Below are 21,628 nucleotides of genomic sequence, written 5' to 3'. Positions count from 1 at the left end.
AAATATATATGGATAAAATATTTACCACGTATACAAAAAATGTATTAAAATAAATACAATGTGTATAGAAAATTTTTGTCATGTATTTTTTTAAAATCAAGTAGTATTTTAAAATAATTAATCTAGCATTTGAAAAATGTTAACCTATAGAGGAAAGATGTTGACCATGTATTAAAAAAATAAAACAATAGCCAGTAAAAACAGAAAAAGAAACGTAGAAAAATAAGAAAAAGACAAAACAAAACTCGAAAAGCCAGTGGAAACTCGGCTCTTCAAGTTTGTCGCGTCCTACTAGTTTTTTTTTTGAGGCAACGTCACGAGGCTTTATTCATTCGTCACAATGTTTACAGGGACGGAAGGTAGGTTCCCGGGATGGCCTAAACCAGACACGGCGGCCACCACCGAGAGATAAAGCCTCGCTAAGTTGTGAACTTCATAATTGGAGCTCCTAAACTCATGTTTAAAATTACAAAACTCAAAAACTGAAGAGTGAGCTATTATTTCATGTACAATTGCACCGTAGCTCGCAAGATTGTCCTCCTGTAAGTCTTCCACGACCACTTTGCAATCCGATGCAACTTCAACCCGCCTCAAATATAGATCATCCGCCAGTGCCAAAGCTTCTCTAATGGCTAGAACTTCGAGGGTCGGTGGGTCTACAATGTTGCTGAAGCCACAAGTCGATGCGCCGATGAACATGCCTTCATGATTTCTACAAATCACTCCAATTGAGCCGAACCCTTGCCTGGACACAGCCGCATCAACGTTTATCTTGCCTGGACACAGCCTTCATGATTTCTACAAATCTTTTTTTGAAGGGGTAAAACTTTATTTCTCACATAATGGCAAGATCGTTTACAACATGTTGAGAAATAAAATCTGGGATAGCACCTTCCCAAAACTCTGAAGATCTACTAGCTAGAGATCACTTAGCTATGCAATCAGCAACGCAGTTTGCTTCCCGAGGGCAGTTACTTACTTCATATTTCACATAATCCAGGCCCATCTCTTTGCTCTCTAGTAGGATAGCCGCTTCTTGTCCCAGGACAGTTTCAGAATTGAGAGCACTCACTGCATTTGAACTATCCGATTCAATGTGTAGTATGTTACAACCAATCTTGCCAGCCAAATAGAAACCATTCCGGATAGCAATCATCTCTGCCGTATCCACTGACACCACATGCGGTATGAACCAAGAAGCAGCCTCTATGAAGTCACCATGCTCATCTCGTGCCACTGCTCCTGTGCCGGCAGTCAAACTTTCGGCGCTGAAAGATGCATCAACATTTATTTTTGTCAGGACCCCGATCCTAAATCAGACCGATCTAGCATGTAACACTTCATATCACTTTGCGGCCTCACGTACGGTATTCCCACGGGTGCCACCTTACCTGGCCCGGGACCGTTTGCGCCTTTTGGCTCACGTATATGATATTGTCCCTAGCATCCATATGACAGAGAACCCGGGCCGACATGGCTAGTCGTGAACCCAAAGCGGCACCAACCTATGGGGACAGGCATACATGAATCACATCGAGCATGTCGGTCAGCAGCGTGTGAATCCGGACTGTAGCACTGGGCTAACAGGACTCCGGGAACACGGGCTATAGCAGGCTAGGCAGGACTCCGGATGTCACAGCGTGACATTTCCCCGAAGGGACAGACACAGGAACGAAGTGAAACACATGCCGGCCAGTCAAGTGTCCTGAGTAGTAGTGCTGGGCTAGCAGGACTCCGGTGAACCGGGCTGTAGCGGACTACTATGGCTCATGGAATCACTAGACTACATTTCCCCATAAGAGAGGCTGCCAAGGATAAACAACTAGATTGTTGGATCCCACACATACCAAGCATTTCAATCATACACACAATATGCTCGATATGTGTAAATACAACATGGCATCACAACATAACTCTACGACTCAAGTATTTATTAGGCTCCGAGGAGCGAGATATTACAAATATGGGTCTCATGACCCAACAATCATAGCATACAAATCAAAGCACATGCGGAAGCTTAACTTGTCTGAGTATAGACAACTACAAATGAAGAAGGCTGAGAAGCCTAACTATCTACCAGATCCTGCCGAGGGCACAAGATCATAGCTGAGGTATCAAACTAAATGTCGAAGTCCACGCGAAACTACTAGCGAGACTGAAGTCTCTCTGCAAAACATAAATTAAGCAAACGTGAGTACAAAAGTACTCAGCAAGACTTACATCAGAACCTAGCTACATATGCATCGGTATCAACAGGGGGTGGTGGAGTTTAACTGCAGAAAGACCAGCTTTGACTCGGTGGCTATCTAACTAAACCTAGCAAGTAACTCTTTTGAGGTGGTGCACACGAGTCCACATATTCACCATATCAATACACCACTATGGATCCGCTCGTCTCCCTATGAGAACGCCATCCATAGCACTCACGCTTATCTTGCGCATTTTAGAGTATCCACTTTCACTTGTCTATGAGCTGTTATAGGCAACCCAGAAGTCCTTTACCACTGACGCGGCTATTCGAATAGTTTTATACCCTGCAGGGGTGTACTTCGACACACATGTTTCCACCACTTAGCGTCAGCACACGACATGTGCTCGGCAGACTTCAAGCGAAAACCGACGTGGGTGTAGACCACGACCTGACTAACCGCACAAGTCTCTAGTCTAGGTTTATCGCATATTCAGGGTTCCATCCACGGGGAGATCCGGTCGGAGTTTCGCTCACAGCCCCAAACGATGTGTGCAGGGTTCCCGAGACACCAAACGGGCGCCCGATACACCGTGCCATGGTGTATCTACCGCATCATAGCCCACCCTAGGGCAGCGCTATGCACGGCCGCCAACACATATCCCTATAAACACCAGAAACTAGTTGCAACTCCTGGACAGAGGACGAGAGGGGTCAGTAAGTCGAGCGGGGTCATATTTCAGGGCCCAATGTGTGGTAGTAGCTGTTTCATGGATCACAAACACAGAACTCAGTTCCTGAGAACGGTTTCAATGAGACAACCCACCATGTACTCCTACATGGCCTCTCACGCTACCTTTACCAAATCGTGTTCACACACTTAGCTCACACACAGTAGGACATGTTCACAACTTTCCAATTCATCCCCGATGAATCAGACCTGACACAACTCTAAGCAATAGCAGGCATGACAAGCAAACATGAATGAGTAGGCACATCAGGGCTCAAACAACTCCTACTCATGCTAGTGGGTTTCATCTATTTACTGTGGCAATGACAGGTCATGCAAAAGGAAAGGGGTTCAACTACCGCACATGTAACAGTTGAATCGTTGTTGTCCTAATGCAGTAAAAGAGAGCAGGAGCGAGAGAGTGGGTTTGTATCGGAATGAACAAGGGGGTTTTGCTTGCCTGGCACTTCTGAAGATATCATTGGGTCTTCATCAGTGTCAACGATCACAGCGTCGGTACAACGTCTATCGAGAGGGGACAACCACCGGCAACAGAGAAGGAACACAATCAATGCAATGCACAACATGATGCATGATAATGACATGGCAATATGTTGTTGATTGAGCTAATGCAACTAGCAACACAATTAAATGAAGTTGGTTTGAACCCAAAGTTCAAATTGAAACTCCACATGTGGTTATTTAAATACCATTCATTTGATTTCTCCTAAACAGTGGCCTTAAGTTGTTCTAACATGCATGAAAATGGTACAGATGGATTCCTTGAATTTTTCTGATAATTTTTCATATATAATTTATTTCATTTGGAGTTACGGTTGATTTTCTATGATTTTTAGAAGTTTTGGGCATTTTCTGAAAATAATAGATCATTTAAGATTTATTTAAATTCCAGAAAGGAAATATTGCACCAGCATTAGGTCATGCTGATGTCAGCTGGTCAACAAGACCGTCCAGGTCAAACCTGACAGGTGTGGCCCACTAGTCAGTGACACATAGTCAGCTACAGAGGCTGACATGTGGGACCCGGTCAAAGCTGACGTGGCCAAGTCAAAGTTGACAAGCGGGGCCCTCTGAAATTAGTGCTAATCTAACAGAAAGTTAAACTAAATATTTTAGGCACTGGGCCCACATGTAAGTGGATCATGAGGTCAATTAGTGAGTGATTAGTGCTAACTAAGTGGCCACGTCGACAGTCGCCGGAGTCTCGTCGGCGGTGACCTCGAACCACGGCGGAGTTCGCTCGGAACTCACCAGAGGCGATGGACCGACGCGCCAGGGGCAACAGAGGATAGCCCATGCCCGTGCGCATCTAGGGAGACCAGCGGGAGGTGCGGGGGTGGCCGGAGTTCGCCGGAGTGGAACCCGCGGCGGCTGCCGGAGTTCGGGGCTGGTGCGGGTTAGCGCTGCGGTGTGCTAACGAGTGAGGCGAAGGTCTAGCGAGGCACTACGCGATGCGGGGAGCAAGTTGGACTCGCCGGGGTGACCATTTGGTCGCCGGAGCTGCGCCGACGACGAGCTCAAGCGGCGGTGGCTACGGTCGTCAAGGGGGCGACGTCTATGGCTCGAAATCGAAGGGGAGGAAGGAGGGGATCCACATAGGAGCTCACAGCGGTTCGTTCGGTGTCCTCGGCGAGCTCGGGGAAGCGTCGGAGCGGGCGCACGGTCGCCGGCGATCTCGGTGGCCCGAGGTTGAAGAAGACGGCGGTGAGGGCGTCCGGCGGTGTCCGATGTCGCTTGGCTTGGCGAGGAGGTCGAGAACGAGGTAGCGGAGCTACTGGGCACGTCGAGGGGTCGAGGGGGAGGCTCTGGGTGCGGCAACGGTGAGCGGCGGCGGCTGCGTTCGGTGCGTGCGAGGGAGAGAGCCAGGGGAGAGGATGGGGACGAGAGAGAGCGAGAGAGAGTCAAGGGGGTTGCGTGGCGTCCTCAGGGCGACGGGGAGACATGCAGGGAGGCAGGAGGTGGCCGGCGCATGGCCGGCGCGCGGCGAGCACGCGCCCCTGCCTTCTGGCGCGAGGTAAGGGGTGACTGGCTGCTGCGGGTGGGCTGGGCCGGTCAAGCTGGGTCGGCTACAGGTAAGTGGGCCAGGTAGGTTCCTTTCTCCTCTCTCTTTTATTAATTGTTTCTTTTTTCTATTTTCTGCAATTGTTTTGTCTTTATTTAAAATGCCAGAGCATTTCCAAAAATCCTGAAAATATTTGTGGGCACTGTTGAAATTATTCCCAACAACCCTCAATTAGTTTCAGAATTATTAGAGCATTTAAAATATTTATAGGATTTAAATGCCCCAATTCAATTACAATATGAGTTAATTCAAAAATCCAGAAATGACCTAGAAATATGTTTATCATTTTTGGCAGAGGTTTCTACCTTTATCAGAAATGATGAACATTTCCAAAGGGCATTTTGGGATCATTGAGAATATTCATTGTGATCCTAGTTGGATTTCATTTGGTGCTAGGGTTTGAACATCCCCATTTCAAGTTTAGGCAAAATTTAAACATGATGCACACATGAAACTAGCCTAGTGAAATGCCAGAAGCTAGGGATGTGACAACTCACCCCACTATACAAGAATCTCGTCCCGAGATTCAGGACGTGAGGTGAGAAGACAAAGGGACACAAGACCAACACAATCTTCGCGATCCTGCGTGCACTCCATAAGAATTTTGATTTGATCACCTTCATTGTCTCGAAGTCTTGCTCCAGGAACTCCTACCAACATGACAACGAGAGGGAAAAGAAACTCTAGAAGGATCGATCTTCTCAAGATCGAGCAGCTCAGTCTTAACTTATGGAATGAGACATAGAAACATCTTGCGAACTGAGACACAAAACACATATCAAGAGGGATGTAGAGGGACATATGACGAAGGTCTAAATTGGTAGGCAACAATCCCATGCTTAGGTGAGATGGTGAGTGAGAGTCAAAGTAGCGAGGAGATAAGTTACTATGATTACCTAACGGGGTACCTCAGGGAGGGTGACTCATAGAGCAATTCCCTTAAGTGGCAAAAAGAATTAATTTTGATATAATGATCATTGAAACTCTTTATGCCAGCCTAAGGCAATCACAAACGATCGTTCGAGGAGGTTCGAAAGAATGGCATATATCGACTAGAATGGATGATGTGGACTACCTTGTTGAAGACAACGCAAGGGATGATTTTGCTTGCGCGTGCTCTCAAGAACTTGAGCATTTCCATATTCATCAAGGTTCTACCAACATCCGAGTCGAGGATCCTGGCAACACATCTTACTACCTTGACGAATAGTGATGGACAATGCAGATGCATAGGAAGGACAACCCTTTCTCAGATTTCACCTTAGCGAGGCCAAGGGAATGAAATCTGGATGATCGACCGAGAGACATTTAGCACTCCGCTTCTAATGTTCTCCTTGATGTACTGGTTACCATGGTCATGCTTTAAAGCATCAACATAGCCATCAAGTAGTGGTCGAACTTCGGAATACAAAGAATCCATAAGGAACAACTTCTGGAGTAAATCCTACGAAATCCTTATGGAGAGGTGGCCAACTTCTTCAATCAAGATACTACAATATTAGATCTTCCGACTGGGTGTGTCAGCCACGACATCCACTTTACCGGGTTACACAGAGACCAATATTATAGTCCTTGGGAAAACGTTCCAACCATCATATCTGCCTGAGATTCAGATATGGTTGGTGTCAGGATATTCCAGACTCATCGAGTCTAGAAACAAAAATGATAGTTTGCAACACGAATCGACGAAACGACGTTGCGAGATTCTCGGAAAATGGACTACGGTAGTAAGCTCCAAAATATGAGCTGGTTTTGCTACAAACAGGTGAACATGTTGTCCGAGATAAGCGTGACCACGTGGTAGTCTTATAATAAAATACTACCAAGTTCAGGTTGGGGAACCATCATCGAGGATAACGAAGTCCTGACATAAGTCATGATTCTTAAGAAGGAACTTCTTCTCCTTGAACAAATCAATCAGTGGCTTGGTGTGCTAGGAAACACATATAGAATGGAGGCGGCCAACCTATCAAACCATAGAGTACTTCGCACATATGCGTGACTAACTTGGGAAGATTCCAGAGGAAACAAAAACAATCTTTCTCAAATTCACGGCGGCAACTTGCATCAATTGCACGTGAACCAGAGGAAGTCACTTCTTTCATCCAGACAGATACTTCATGAATAGAGCATGAAGAAAAATGCTTACACAAGTTTCCAATGCTAGCTGGATGTTCAAGATGAATCATGGAGGAGACAAAATGCTGCTGATGGACTCAACAACAACTCATCGGAACTTCCATATCACTGGACTTCCACCATCATGTGAACATGTGATAGCATTGGTCAGACCAAAAGATGTAATGGTGTATGCTCGAGGGATCAACCACGAGTAAGACAACATTACGAACATCGTTGGTTCTGATTTGACTTGACGATAGCCCATACTCAAGTCAAGGTTTTGACAATGCAATAGATCCAACAACTGATCACGAGGACCAATCGATGGAGATATCATCTTTCTTCAGCACACACACACACAGAGGATATCCCTTAACATGAACTAAGTCAGACAAGCTTTATCATCCAACTCTCCAAGTTGTTGTTTAGCTCAACCAACTAGCTCAAGGATATCCAACACAGATTCTTGGAGAAGAGGTGATTTATAAGAAAACCCATTTAATCACGAACTCGACATACCGGTCAGGTGACAACCAGGTAATACTTCCGAGAAGATCTTCAGAAATAACGAACCACCGATATGTTACTAAGCTCGAGAACAATCTTGCTTTTCAGGGCAAGACGATATGATCAAATAAGCAAGGATAGACACAGTCCCAACTCTTGATCGAAGAGTGCACTAGGGAAAAGGGCTAGGTAGCACGATCAATCTTAGAATGATGATTCAATAACCAACACGCTAAGAATGAGAATATTGTCCATTAACTACCAAGCAACGAGGTTGCTAGGAGTATTGATTTCACACATCACAGTTCACTTGTCGGCATTCTGATTATGGCAACACGGGACCGAGGAATGAACGATGATGGCGAGAGTATCACTGCATCAAGAATTCATAAGATAAGGTGCAATTCTCATGACGTTCCTGACATAAAAGTGGGTAATACTTCAGGGTAGAACAGAATCAAAGCTTGATTGCATTTGATCTGCGGAATACAACTGCTTTGACCCAATCCTGGATATGGATGAGGTACTGGAGTTTGTTTCTCCTAGTCATTCTGAAATAGAACAGCTTGATGAACCACAAGAATACTAGGCATCGATGAACACGAATGCACACGTACTCTTGGCTATCAACTGATAGAGGATGGTCGGGATACAACTAAAGAGGAACCACTCAAGGAACATATAATTTTCTGGGTTGTGGACGCATAGATTAGTATGTTGAACAAGTTCAACAGGTTTCTTCCGGGTAATCCATGCAAAAAGGTAGGACTGGCAGATTCACAATTCTTGAATGGAGAACCCATTAAAAGCACTCTTATTATGATCTTTTGGTTCAAAGAACTTCTGCCTTAATGGTTCATGGTATTTGGAAGAAGGAAATACCACAGACCTCGAGGACTGTCGCAAGGTTACTAATATCCTAAAGAAACTAGCAACACTATCAACATGAGATAAGTAGAGTGAATCTTGGGCCAAGAACCCAGGAATAGAATGCCTACTAACTAAACGGCATCACGGGATGCTTTCGTGAATGGTGGCCAGAATCATCACACTGGGGATGCAAAGCATTGCTAGATTACCAGGTGATACTCTAGACACCTAGGGTCATAATAATAGCTCCAACATAAATGTCGAGGCAGCGGAGTACCTCAACAGATGGATTAGTGTGCTTAAACTGGCCCAAAAGGACATCGGGTACTGGGAGGAAGGATTTGCAAATGCATCAGACTATTTAGAAACCTGGGATGACTCGGACAGCATAACGGCTGTAAATGCTCAAAAGATTTGAGACATCCTGCAAAATGGTGGCATAACCACTCAACAACACAATATCAAGGTTTCGAGATCAACTGTCAACACACAGAAATAGTAGGAACTGAACTAAGAATTGAATCCATCAATCCTATAAGTCTATGGATTAGTAACACGTCATCCTGATAGATAGATTAGAAGGCCTAGTTATTAAACCCCGTAGAAGAGAAGAGGATGACTCAGATCAGAAGGCCATAAGGTAAAGGAGTAAAAAGAGCCTTACGTTCCCTTCCACAATCAATTCCCCTACATAACTAAAGCATTTCTAGACACAACTTCGACCGGTTTGGCTTGGTAATCCTACAGGCAGTCAGGCTCTGATACCAAAGCTGTCAGGACCCCGATCCGAAATCACACCGATCTAGCATGTTACACTTCATATCACTTTGCGGCCTCACGCACGGTATTCCCACGGGTGCCACCTTACCTGGCCTGGGACTGTTTGCGCCTTTTGGCTCACGTATATGATAATGTCGCTAGCATCCATATGACAGAGAACCCAGGCCGACATGGCTAGTCGTGAACCCAAAGCGGCACCAACCTATGGGGACAGGCATACATGAATCACATCGAGCATGTCGGTCAGGAGCGTGTGAATCCGGGCTGTAGCACTGGGCTAACAGGACTCCGGGAACCCGGGCTGTAGCAGGCTAGGCAGGACTTCGGATGTCACCGCGTGACATTTCCCCGAAGGGACAGACACAGAAATGAAGTGAAACACATGCCGGCCAGTCAAGTGTCCTGAGTAGTAGTGCTGGGCTAGCAGGACTCCGGTGAACCGGGCTATAGCGGACTACTGTGGCTCATGGAATCACTAGACTACATTTCCCCATAAGATAGGCTGCCAAGGATAAACAACTAGATTGTCGGATTCCACACATACCAAGCATTTCAATCATACACACAATATGCTCGATATGTGTAAATACAACATGGCATCACAACATAACTCTACGACTCAAGTATTTATTAGGCTCCGAGGAGCGAGATATTACAAATATGGGTCTCATGACCCAACAATCATAGCATACAAATCAAAGCACATGCGGAAGCTTAACTTGTGTGAGTATAGACAACTACAAATGAAGAAGGCTGAGAAGCCTAACTATCTACCAGATCCTGCCGAGGGCACAAGATCATAGCTGAGGTATCAAGCTAAACGTTGAAGTCCACGCGAAACTACTAGCGAGACTGAAGTCTCTCTGCAAAACATAAATTAAGCAAACGTGAGTACAAAAGTACTCAGCAAGACTTACATCAGAACTAGCTACATATGCATCGGTATCAACAAGGGGGTGGTGGAGTTTAACTGCAGCAAGCCAGCTTTGACTCGGTGGCTATCTTAAACTACGACTGCAAGTAACTCTTTTGAGGTGGTGCACACGAGTCCACATATTCACCATATCAATACACCACTATGAATCCGCTCCCGTCTCCCTATGAGAACGCCATCCATAGTACTCACGCTTATCTTGCGCATTTTAGATTATCCACTTTCACTTGTCTATGAGCTGTTATAGGCAACCCAGAAGTCCTTTACCACTGACGCGGCTATTCGAATAGTTTTATACCCTGCAGGGGTGTACTTCGACACACATGTTTCCACCACTTAGCGTCAGCACACGACATGTGCTCGGCAGACTTCAAGCGAAAACCGACGTGGGTGTAGACCACGACCTGACTAACCGCACAAGTCTCTAGTCTAGGTTTATCGCCTATTCAGGGTTCCATCCACGGGGAGATCCGGTCGGAGTTTCGCTCACAGCCCCAAACGATGTGTGCAGGGTTCCCGAGACACCAAACGGGCGCCCGATACACCGTGCCATGGTGTATCTACCGCATCATAGCCCACCCCTAGGGTTAGCGCTATGAACGGCCACCAACACATATCCTATAAACACCAGAAACTAGTTGCAACTCCTGGACAGAGGACGAGAGGGGTCAGTAAGTCGAGCGGGGTCATATTTCAGGGCCCAATGTGTGGTAGTAGCTGTTTCATGGATCACAAACACAGAACTCAGTTCCTGAGAATGGTTTCAATGAGACAACCCACCATGTACTCCTACATGGCCTCTCACCGCTACATTTACCAAATCGTGTTCACACACTTAGCTCACACAGTAGGACATGTTCATAACTTTCCAATTCATCCCCGATGAATCAGACCTGACACAACTCTAAGCAATAGCAGGCATGACAAGCAAACATGAATGAGTAGGCACATCAGGGCTCAAACAACTCCTACTCATGCTAGTGGGTTTCATCTATTTACTGTGGCAATGACAGGTCATGCAAAGGAAAGGGGTTCAACTACCGCAGCATGTAACAGTTGAATCATTGTTGTCCTAATGCAGTAAAAGAGAGCAGGAGCGAGAGTGGGTTTGTATCGGAATGAACAAGGGGGTTTTGCTTGCCTGGCACTTCTGAAGATATCATTGGGTCTTCATCAGTGTCAACGATCACGGCGTCGGTACAACGTCTATCGAGAGGGGACAACCACCGGCAACAGAGAAGGAACACAATCAATGCAATGCACAACATGATGCATGATAATGACATGGCAATATGTTGTTGATTGAGCTAATGCAACTAGCAACACAATTAAATGAAGTTGGTTTGAACCCAAAGTTCAAATTGAAACTCCACATGTGGTTATTTAAATACCATTCATTTGATTTCTCCTAAACAGTGGCCTTAAGTTGTTCTAACATGCATGAAAATGGTACAGATGGATTCCTTGAATTTTTCTGATAATTTTTCATATATAATTTATTTCATTTGGAGTTACGGTTGATTTTCTATGATTTTTAGAAGTTTTGGGCATTTTCTGAAAATAATAAATCATTTAAGATTTATTTAAATTCCAAAAAGGAAATATTGCGTCAGCATTAGGTCATGCTGATGTCCGCTGGTCAACAAGACCGTCCAGGTCAAACCTGACAGGTGTGGCCCACTAGTCAGTGACACATAGTCAGCTACAGAGGCTGACATGTGGGACCCGGTCAAAGCTGACGTGGCCAAGTCAAAGTTGATAAGCGTGGCCCTCTGAAATTAGTGCTAATCTAACAGAAAGTTAAACTAAATATTTTAGGCACTGGGCCCACATGTAAGTGGATCATGAGGTCAATTAGTGAGTGATTAGTGCTAACTAAGTGGCCACGTCGACAGTCGCCGGAGTCTCGCCGGGGGTGACCTCGAACCACGGCGGAGTTCGCTCGGAACTCACCAGAGGCGACGGATCGACGCGCCAGGGGCAGCAGAGGATAGCCCATGCCCGTGCGCATCTAGGGAGACCAGCGGGAGGTGCGGGGGTGGCCGGAGTTCACCGGAGTGGAACCCGCGGCGGCTGCCGGAGTTCGGGGCTGGTGCGGGTTAGCACTGCGGTGTGCTAACGAGAGAGGCGAAGGTCTAGCGGGGCACTACGCGATGCAGGGAGCAAGTTGGACTCGCCGGGGTGACCATTTGGTCGCCGGAGCAGCGCCGACGACGAGCTCAAGCGGCGACGGCTACGGTCGTCAAGGCGGCGACGTCTACGGCTCGAAATCGAAGGGGAGGAAGGAGGGGATCCATGCAGGAGCTCACAGTGGTTCGTTCGGTGTCCTCGGCCAACTCCGGGAAGCGTCAGAGCGGGCGCGCAGTCACCGGCGATCTCGGTGGCCCGAGGTTGAGGAAGACAGCGGTGAGGGCGTACGATGGCGTCCGGCGTCACTTGGCTTGGCGAGGAGGTCGAGAACGAGGTAGCGGAGCTACTGGGCACGTCGAGGGGCCGAGGGGGTGGCTCCGGGTGCGGCAACGGTGAGCGGCGGCGGCGGCTGTGTTCGGTGCATGCGAGGGAGAGAGCCAGGGGAGAGGATGGGGACGAGAGAGAGCGAGAGAGAGTCAAGGGGGTCGCGTGGCGTCCTCAGGGCGACGGGGAGACATGCAGGGAGGCAGGAGGTGGCCGGCGCGTGGCCGGCGCGCGGCGATCACGCGCCCCTGCCTTCTGGTGCGAGGTAAGGGGTGACTGGCTGCTGCGGGTGGGCTGGGCTGGCCAAGCTGAGCCGGCTACAGGTAAGTGGGCCAGGTAGGTTCCTTTCTCCTCTCTCTCTTTTATTAATTGTTTCTGTTTTCTATTTTCTGCAATTGTTTTGTCTTTATTTAAAGTGCCAGAGCATTTCCAAAAATCCTGAAAATATTTGTGGGCACTGTTGAAATTATTCCCAACAACCATCAACTAGTTTCAGAATTATTAGAGCATTTAAAATATTTATAGGATTTAAATGCCCCAATTCAATTACAATATGAGTTAATTCAAAAATCGAGAAATGACCTAGAAATATGTTTATCATTTTTGGCAGAGGTTTCTACCTTTATCAGAAATGATGAACATTTCCAAAGGGCATTTTGGGATCATTGAGAATATTCATTGTGATCCTAGTTGGATTTCATTTGGTGCTAGGGTTTGAACATCCCCATTTCAAGTTTAGCAAAATTTAAACATGATGCACACATGAAACTAGCCTAGTGAAATGCCAGAAGGTAGGGATGTGACAATTTTAACCACTCCTCTCATTGGTTTGTGCCACATATGATCACGCTTAATCATCGGCTGGTTCGGTGTGAATGAGCGAATAAAGTTTGTTGCTAGAACTCGTATTGCAATGGAGGTTTGGTGCGGCTGTCGTACTATGTCGCCCTTAACAATTTGTCATCGTTGCCACCAAATATACCTGCTTGCCACTTCAGCTAATTCGGCCACAGATAGGTCGTTTTTTGAAACTTGACGCTCTAAGAGAGTAGCCAGAGTGGATGCGCCTGACCGGTCCTCCGCAACAGCTTGCAGAACTTCAGTCTCGAGTCCCAGCTCCTTCCATATATCCTTCGCCCTCTTACATGTGAATAAACAGTGTTGCGAATCCTCATATCCTGTCTTGCATATTGGGCATTGTCCCGTAACTAGAATATGGCGGTTTGCAAGGGTACCATAGCATGGTAAAACTCCCCTAATCACCTTCCACACGAAGTGTTTAACTTTGCCAGGAATTCTCAGTCCCCACACACGTTTCCATATATCATTTGGGCGGCTACCTTGTGCTGCACTTAGGTTCTTCCTGCCTCCAAATTGGTGTTGGAGTTGTACATGATAGGCTGGTCGCACATTGAAAACACCCGATTGGTTATAGTGCCATGATACAAAGTCTTCCATCACCTGCACTCTGAGAGGTATTTGCAAGATTCTATGTGCATCAACTTGCTAGAAAACATCTCGGATCAAACTCTCATCCCACTGCCCAGTATAGGGATCAATCAATTCCTCAACCTTGCTCAACATAGTAGCTCCCCATGGAGTTATAATTTTCCTTGTTTCACTAGTTGGGATCCAAGGATCATTCCAGATATTAATCTGTGAACCCGTACCCACCCGCCAAATGCAACCTCTCTTAAAAGTTTGTATACCCGATACAATACTTTGCCAAGTAAAAGAAGAGCCCTTTTTTGGTCCTGCCATGAGCATATTTCCATCAGGGTGGTACTTTGCACCTAGAACTCGTGCACACAAAGATTCGGGATTCTGGAGTAAGCGCCAACACTGTTTTGCTAGTAAAGCAAGATTAAAAATGTGCAGGTCCCTAATCCCCAATCCACCCTTACTCTTCGGGATGCATAACTTCCACCATGCAAACCAATGCATCTTCTTCTTTTCATCACTATCCCCCCACCAAAAACCTGCAATCTCATCTGCAATTGCCTTGCAAATGTTTTTGGGTAGTTTAAAAACGGACATAGCATAGGAGGGGATTGCCTGGGCCACTGCCTTCAACAAAATCTCTTTCCCCTTCATTGAGAGCATCTTCTCCTTCCAACCCTTAATTCTGAGACAGATTCTGTCTATAAGGTGTTGAAAACAGTCACTTCTATCGACTCCCACAATAGTAGGGAGACACAGGTATCTATCTGTTAATGCTTTAGTTAGGATATTCAGATTTACACATACCTCCTCCCTAACCAGCACACTTGAATTTGGACTGAAGAAAATACTCGATTTAGGAGTACTTACACACTGACCACTACTCCCACAGTAAACTTCTAGAATTCTTTTCAGTGTGTTTGCATTCTGAACATTTGCTTTCATAAGAATCAGCGAATCATCTGCAAAAAGCAAGTGGGAAATAGATGGTGCATCTCTGCAAACACGTATCCCTTCAATACCACCCACTTCTTCTTCATGATCTAACAGGCTAGAAAAGCCCTTCTGAACAAATCAAGAACAAGTAAGGAGATAGAGGATCTCCCTGCCGTAAGCCTCTCGATGGTATAATATCTTCGGTTTCCACTCCATTGAACCTTATTTTATAAGTCACCGAGGAGACACATTGCATTATCATTTCCAACCAAGCTGGGTGAAACCCCAATTTCAGCATCATTTGTTCTAGAAAACCCCATTCTACTCTATCATATGCCTTCATCATGTCCAATTTTACTGCACAAATTACATTCGATCCATGGGTCTTCTTCTTTATTGCATGAAAGCATTCATAAGCTACTAGCACATTGTCAGTAATTAGACTTCCAGGTACAAAAGCACTCTGTGTGGGAGAAATTACCTCTGGAAGTATCTTCTTGAGTCTGTTTGCAATCATTTTTTATATGATTTTATAGACAACATTGCGCAAACTAATAGGTCGATATTGAGTGATTACCTCTGGGCTGTCAACCTTAGGAATTAACACAATATTAGTTTGATTCCATCCGGTCGGTATCTTCCTGTTGTGGACTGCCTCTAGAACCTCATCCGTAAGTTCATCGCCTAGGATGTGGCAGAAGCGTTTAAAGAAAATTGCATGCAGTCCATCAGGCCCGGGTGCCTTCATATCCCCAATCTGAAACAAGGCTTTCCGTACCTCCTCCCGTGTGTACGGCTCCATCAATGTTGTGTTCATTTGTGTAGTGACTTTTGGTTTCACCGTATTCAGCAAGCCTTGATCATAATCTGTAACATCAGAGGAAAAGAGGCCAGAGAAATAATTTGAAATAAGTGGGTTGAGGTTATCATTTCCCTCTACCCACCCATTATTATTATTATCCTTCAGTTTCTTAATCAGATTTCTCCTCTTCCTAGCAGAGGCAAAATTATGAAAATATTGACTATTGCGATCCCCTCTACGAAGCCATCTAAAGTTACCTCTCTGGGCCCAGAAGATTTCCTCTTGATCTAGCAAATTTTCTATCAAAACTGATAATTCTTTTGCCTCGAGCGAACCTCATTTGTGAAAGGAACTTGCATCGGTTTTTCCAGCTCCTTTTGCGCTTCATTCAAGCGAATTCGAGGTCCTTTAAGGACCTTCCTATCCCATTCATGTAGATCACGGTGGACAGCATGCACTCTCTCATGCACATTGGTATAAATGCCTTGATGATGTGCCTTTTGCCATGCTGTTTTTATGATCTCTTCCACCGTTTCTTCTTCTAGCCATCTTGCTTCGAAACGCCTTTTATATTGTGGCATTCCTTCTGCCACACCCGCAAGGTACTCTATATCCTACATTATGGGCCTATGATCTGATTTGCCCATATCCAAGTTACACAGGCCTGCATATGGGTGCATACTTATCCACACGCCGTTCGTCACAGCTCGGTCAAGTCGCTCTTTCAGACCACCCTTGAACCACGTGAATTTATCCCCCACGTATCCCAGGTCTTCGAGATCACAATCTGATAATGCGTCCGGGAAAGCTTGCAATCAGGCTTGCTGTCTTGGCGCCCCTCCCTCTTTTCTGATGACATTAAGATCTCATTAAAGTCACCAATAATGACCCAAGGTAATCTGGACTGGGCGTGCAAGTCTCGTATATATTGGTATGTACGATCCTTGTGTTCCCAGCTAGGTTCTCCATATATACCCATCATTCTCCAAATATCTCCATTTGTCTCATGCACATGAACATCAATCCCTCCTCGTGCGGTGGTCTGGGAGTAGATCCTCACCTCCTTCTTCCAGACCATTAGCAAACCGCCCGTTCTACCATCCAAGCAAGGTGCCACAATTCTCTCATCCATGCCCAACTTTCTCATCAACCTTTCTACCTTATCCTCATCCAAATGTGTTTCGGACAGAAAAAACGCATCCGGTTTATGTCGCCTCTGGATATCCAGGAGCGAACGAACTGTCGGGGCACCGAGGATACCCCGACAGTTCCAGCTTATGATTTTCATTGGTTCCGGCGATCCTCCTCGAAGGAGGTCGCCGATGAACTGCTCCCATGTTGATTCTCCATCCCTGTCCCTGCCCTAAGCCTCTTATTGTCATGTATTTTCTGCGGCGTGCTAAGCTGGCTTTTATCAAAAACTCCTTTACTGTTGTTCTCAATCAATAGTACTTTCTCAGTAACATGTCCCGTACTAGGTGTACTGACCGGAGTTCCATCCTGGCCAATGAGCCTCTTTCGCGCCGTAGGGATGATGGTATCACCCAGGTCCATATCAGCGGCTTACTGCTCATTTGGGTCACCCGGGTTTCCTCTTCCTCCACCTCGGCCCCCTCCTCTTCCCATGCTTCCTCCACCTCTAGGGATATTAGTATTCCCCCCTTCCGCCACCATTATCAAACTGCACGAGCAACCATTATCCCCATTCACAAGACTCAGGGGTTTGGATTCCATCGCCACACTCTGTTACCTCATGACCAATTAACCCAGAAAAGTTGCAGAATTTTGGGAGTTTTTCGTATTCCACAGGATACCTTTTCATCTCTTTTAGGGTTAGTGGCACAAACCGAACCAAGGGACTATCGAGCTTCACAAAGACCCGAGCTCTCAGGTACTGCGCCGTATTTATGCTCCCTTCAGTCACAAAGACTTCGATCGGACGAACACCAACCTTGTTTGCTACTTTCTCTGATAGCGTAGACTTTTGCATGATAACATCGGGGATTCCTTTAATCCTTGCACATACTGGTACGCGATCAAGTTTATACTCATAGACGTCAGTTAATCCGTCGTATTCTTCGATGACCACCGCCTCCCGCCTAAACAGCCACGGTCCTCGGTTCATAACCCTATTCCAATCTCCAAGGCACATGAACTGAACAATGAACCGATTATCTCCCTTTTCTTTGAAGATCACGTCATGTGCAGACGCCCATGCATTATGCATGTCTTTGAACAGAGCTACGTGAGAGAATGGTCTTTGGGTATGAACCCTAAAAACTCCTAACCATCTCGTCTCCTCCAACAATCCCTCAACTTCACCTGACAGATCCAACTCTTCCTCCTCCTCTCCACAGAGATTCAAACCCTCGAACTTGCTTTCAAGATTGGATTCAAGCGGGGGAACCGCATCCCCGCCGCCGATGTTACTAGATGCGTCGCCGCCTCCGAGGCCACCCGCCATGGTTTCCTTCATGCTTTCCGCCATGGTGTCATCTCCTGCAGCCGCCAGACGACCACCGCTTGGAGTTTTTACGTAAGGATTTGCCGCAGGTTTGGCTAAATCTGGATATACTCTCGCGCCGCCGCGAGAGGAACTAGGGAACCCTAGGTCGCCCTAGGGGAAAAAACCAAATATAAGTTTCATGATTTCTACAAATCACTACAATGTTGTCGCGTCCTACTAGTATAACATGAAGTCGATACACAACGATCGACGGCCCCCCAACGATCGACGACCCTCCCTAAGGCCCTAACTCAAACAGACAGAGTAAAATCTGTAGAAGGAAAGGGCCCATACTAAAGCCCAATCACATTTATGGCCTCCGCTTTTCCTACTACTAGCCCATGGCGTTATTACCCTAGCCCCCCCAACGTGATTAACACGTGATTTGAGGGGATTATCGTTGGGCGCTGGCGGCTGCCGCTGCCTCTTGTGCTCCCTGCCCATGAGTAGACATTTGAGTCCGATTAATCAACAAACACAGGCTCCATGAGGAGCGACCTGCAGATTACTCGTGTCAATTCTGTAGCGTCCCAGTCAACCAGCAAGGTTAGCATCAGTACTATCTACTAATCTCTCTCAACTCTCATTTTAGATGCATAGAAATTTCTATATCCACTTTAGTTATTTTAATGGTGATTTACAATGCTAATTCATTTAAAATTTCTTTTGCTGATCTGCTTAGCGGTTATAAAATAAGCGTCGTCAAACATCACAAAGATTAATTCAATTTTTATGCATGTTGTTTCGAGTTCTCAACCTACTGATTATTATTAATGGGGCTAATGCGCAAGTTATCAATGCCGGTCCAATTGAAGCCGTCTACTGAATTGCATGATAATCTACACTGAGAAGTGAATTATCTTGCAATCAGGTCATCTTCTGATGAAATAATTAGTAATATTTATCTTATTGGCAATTGTAGGGTAAACTTTAACGTATTGAAATTGAACTATACTTTAATTGCGTCCAAGTGACGCATCAATACAGTATTGCAGTAAAAAATCCATTGACTTTTTTTTCTTGTATCAACTTTACTTGCCCCCCCCCCCTATACTCAAATCCTGGCTCCGTCCCTGTGGCTAGCAGTACTACACTAGAACAAGGAGCAATATACCGGAACGAGGAGATCCTGGGATCGAACCCTGTGTCGCTTATAGGGAGACCTAGCTCTCGCGATTTTTGTGCTCTGTCATTACTAGAAAATTAAACCAACTCCATGTTTTTACAGAAAATATATAAAGCTCTTTCATACAACATTTTCAAAAGACGAGCGCGGCAACGCCATTAACGATCTAGTAGTACATCATAAATGGACTGAGGCATAGCATCTTCAAACATGTATTTTCTTTAGCAAAGTGGGTAAGATCGTTGCCCTTTTTATAGTTGTTTAAATTTGATTACGACACACAATCAACCATACCAAGTATTTCCCTCCTCCCCATCCCTGAGTGAGTCCCAAGCTAGAGTTTCTCAGTCTCCCGTCAGCGATGTTGTTGATCTGCCTTGTCTTGTGTGGTCTTAGGGCCATGAAGGCGCGGGTGTATCCCAACCCTTGCCGGTGGGATGGCTCATGCTATGTGCTTAGGTTATTTAGGGTTTGTATCCTTCTCCGAAAGATGAGGCAGCGGCGGCTTCCTGAAGATGGAATAACGTTCTTCCTGCCTAGCCCCCTCTCGGTGCTACGTATAGCATCCTTGGAGAGTGCTACGTATAGGCCTCGCACACGACGATAAACGCCGAGATGTTGAGGATGAAATTGGGGGCCAGATCATGCAAATCCAGCCAATAGTAGAACATGAGCCCGCGGACAAACGGGTGGAGGGGAAATCCCAGTCCGTGGACAAAATGGGTAAGAAAAAGTACCCTCTCATGGGGTTCGGGCGTTGGGATGATCTGCCCCGCATTTGGCAGCCGGTGCGTGATATCCGTGGCCATATATCCGGCTTCCCGTAACTTTTTGATGTTCTCCTCCGTGACGGAGGAGACCATCCACTTGCCTCCTGCTCCGGACATGCTTGGAGTGGTTTGAGAAGAGGAACGCAAGCTTGGGCGCTAGATCTCGAGTGTGCGGGAATGGGTAAACAAGGAGGAAGAAGGCATAGGTGAAAAGAGTGAATCCTTGTCCCTTTATAAGGGCGGAAGAGGCAATGCGTCTCCCCACATGCCTGGTAAAACCGCTTATTCCCAGGCACCGTAATTGATGGCGCGGTTGGGTTACCCACGTCCGTATTGATGAGAATCCCGTAATAAGGGAGGAAACCGCCCCATGTTATGTGCGGTGCTGGTTGAGAAAAACAGTTCGAATAATGACCGAGCCATGACATAACGTCGTGCTGTCAGAAATGCGTCAGCAGATTAGATTTGTTCAAATATTATTCTCTCTGCGGTAGTATATGGAACTTGTTTTGCAGAGCCGGACACTATTCTGGTGTTCAAAATCTTCTATGGAGTGTTCGGAGGAGGAACCCGCCTAGCAATGCCGAAGACAATACTGCGCGCCGGACTCATCGTCATTGAAGCCTGGTTTAGGGGTTACTGAGGGAGTCCTGGATTAGGGGGTCTCCGGACAGCCGGACTGTTGGACTATGAAGATATGAGATTGAAGACTTCGTCCTGTGTCCGGATGGGACTCTACTTGGCATGGAAGACAAGCTAGGCAATACTGATATGTATATCTCCTCCTTTGTAACCGACCTTGTGTAACACTAGCCCCCTCCGGTGTCTATATAAACTGGAGGGTTTAGTCCGTGGGACAACAGACAATCATACCATAGGCTAGCTTCTAGGGTTTAGCCTCTTTGATCTCGTGGTAGATCAACTCTTGTAATACTCATATCATCAAGAACAATCAAGCAGGACGTAGGGTATTACCTCCATCAAGAGGGCCCGAACCTGGGTAAAAATCGTGTCCCTTGCCTCCTGTTACCATCCGCCTTAGACGCACTGTTCGGGCCCCCTACCCGAGATCCGCCGGTTTTGACACCGACGGGAAACCCCTCCCCTCTATATATAGATGGAGGGGCGTGGTAAACAGCCCCTCCAAGCCCTAGGGCGTAGCTAAGGGGGATAGGACTTGGACTCCAAGTCCAATTCTATTCCTACTAGGACTCCTTCCTTTTTTGCCTTCCCTAGCCACATGGGCTTTTGAGTACTTGGTGCGCCTTGACCAATAAGTCCTAGGCGCCTCCCCGCAGCCCATGCTAGCCCTTGGGTCATGGTGGACCCACTTGCGGAATTTTGTACCCCTCCGGAATTCTCCAGAACCTTCTGGAAGCTT

Source organism: Triticum urartu, chromosome 7 (genome assembly GCF_003073215.2).
Source record: "Triticum urartu cultivar G1812 chromosome 7, Tu2.1, whole genome shotgun sequence".
Lineage (NCBI taxonomy): Eukaryota > Viridiplantae > Streptophyta > Magnoliopsida > Poales > Poaceae > Triticum > Triticum urartu.
Note: the sequence above shows the minus strand (reverse complement) of the source record.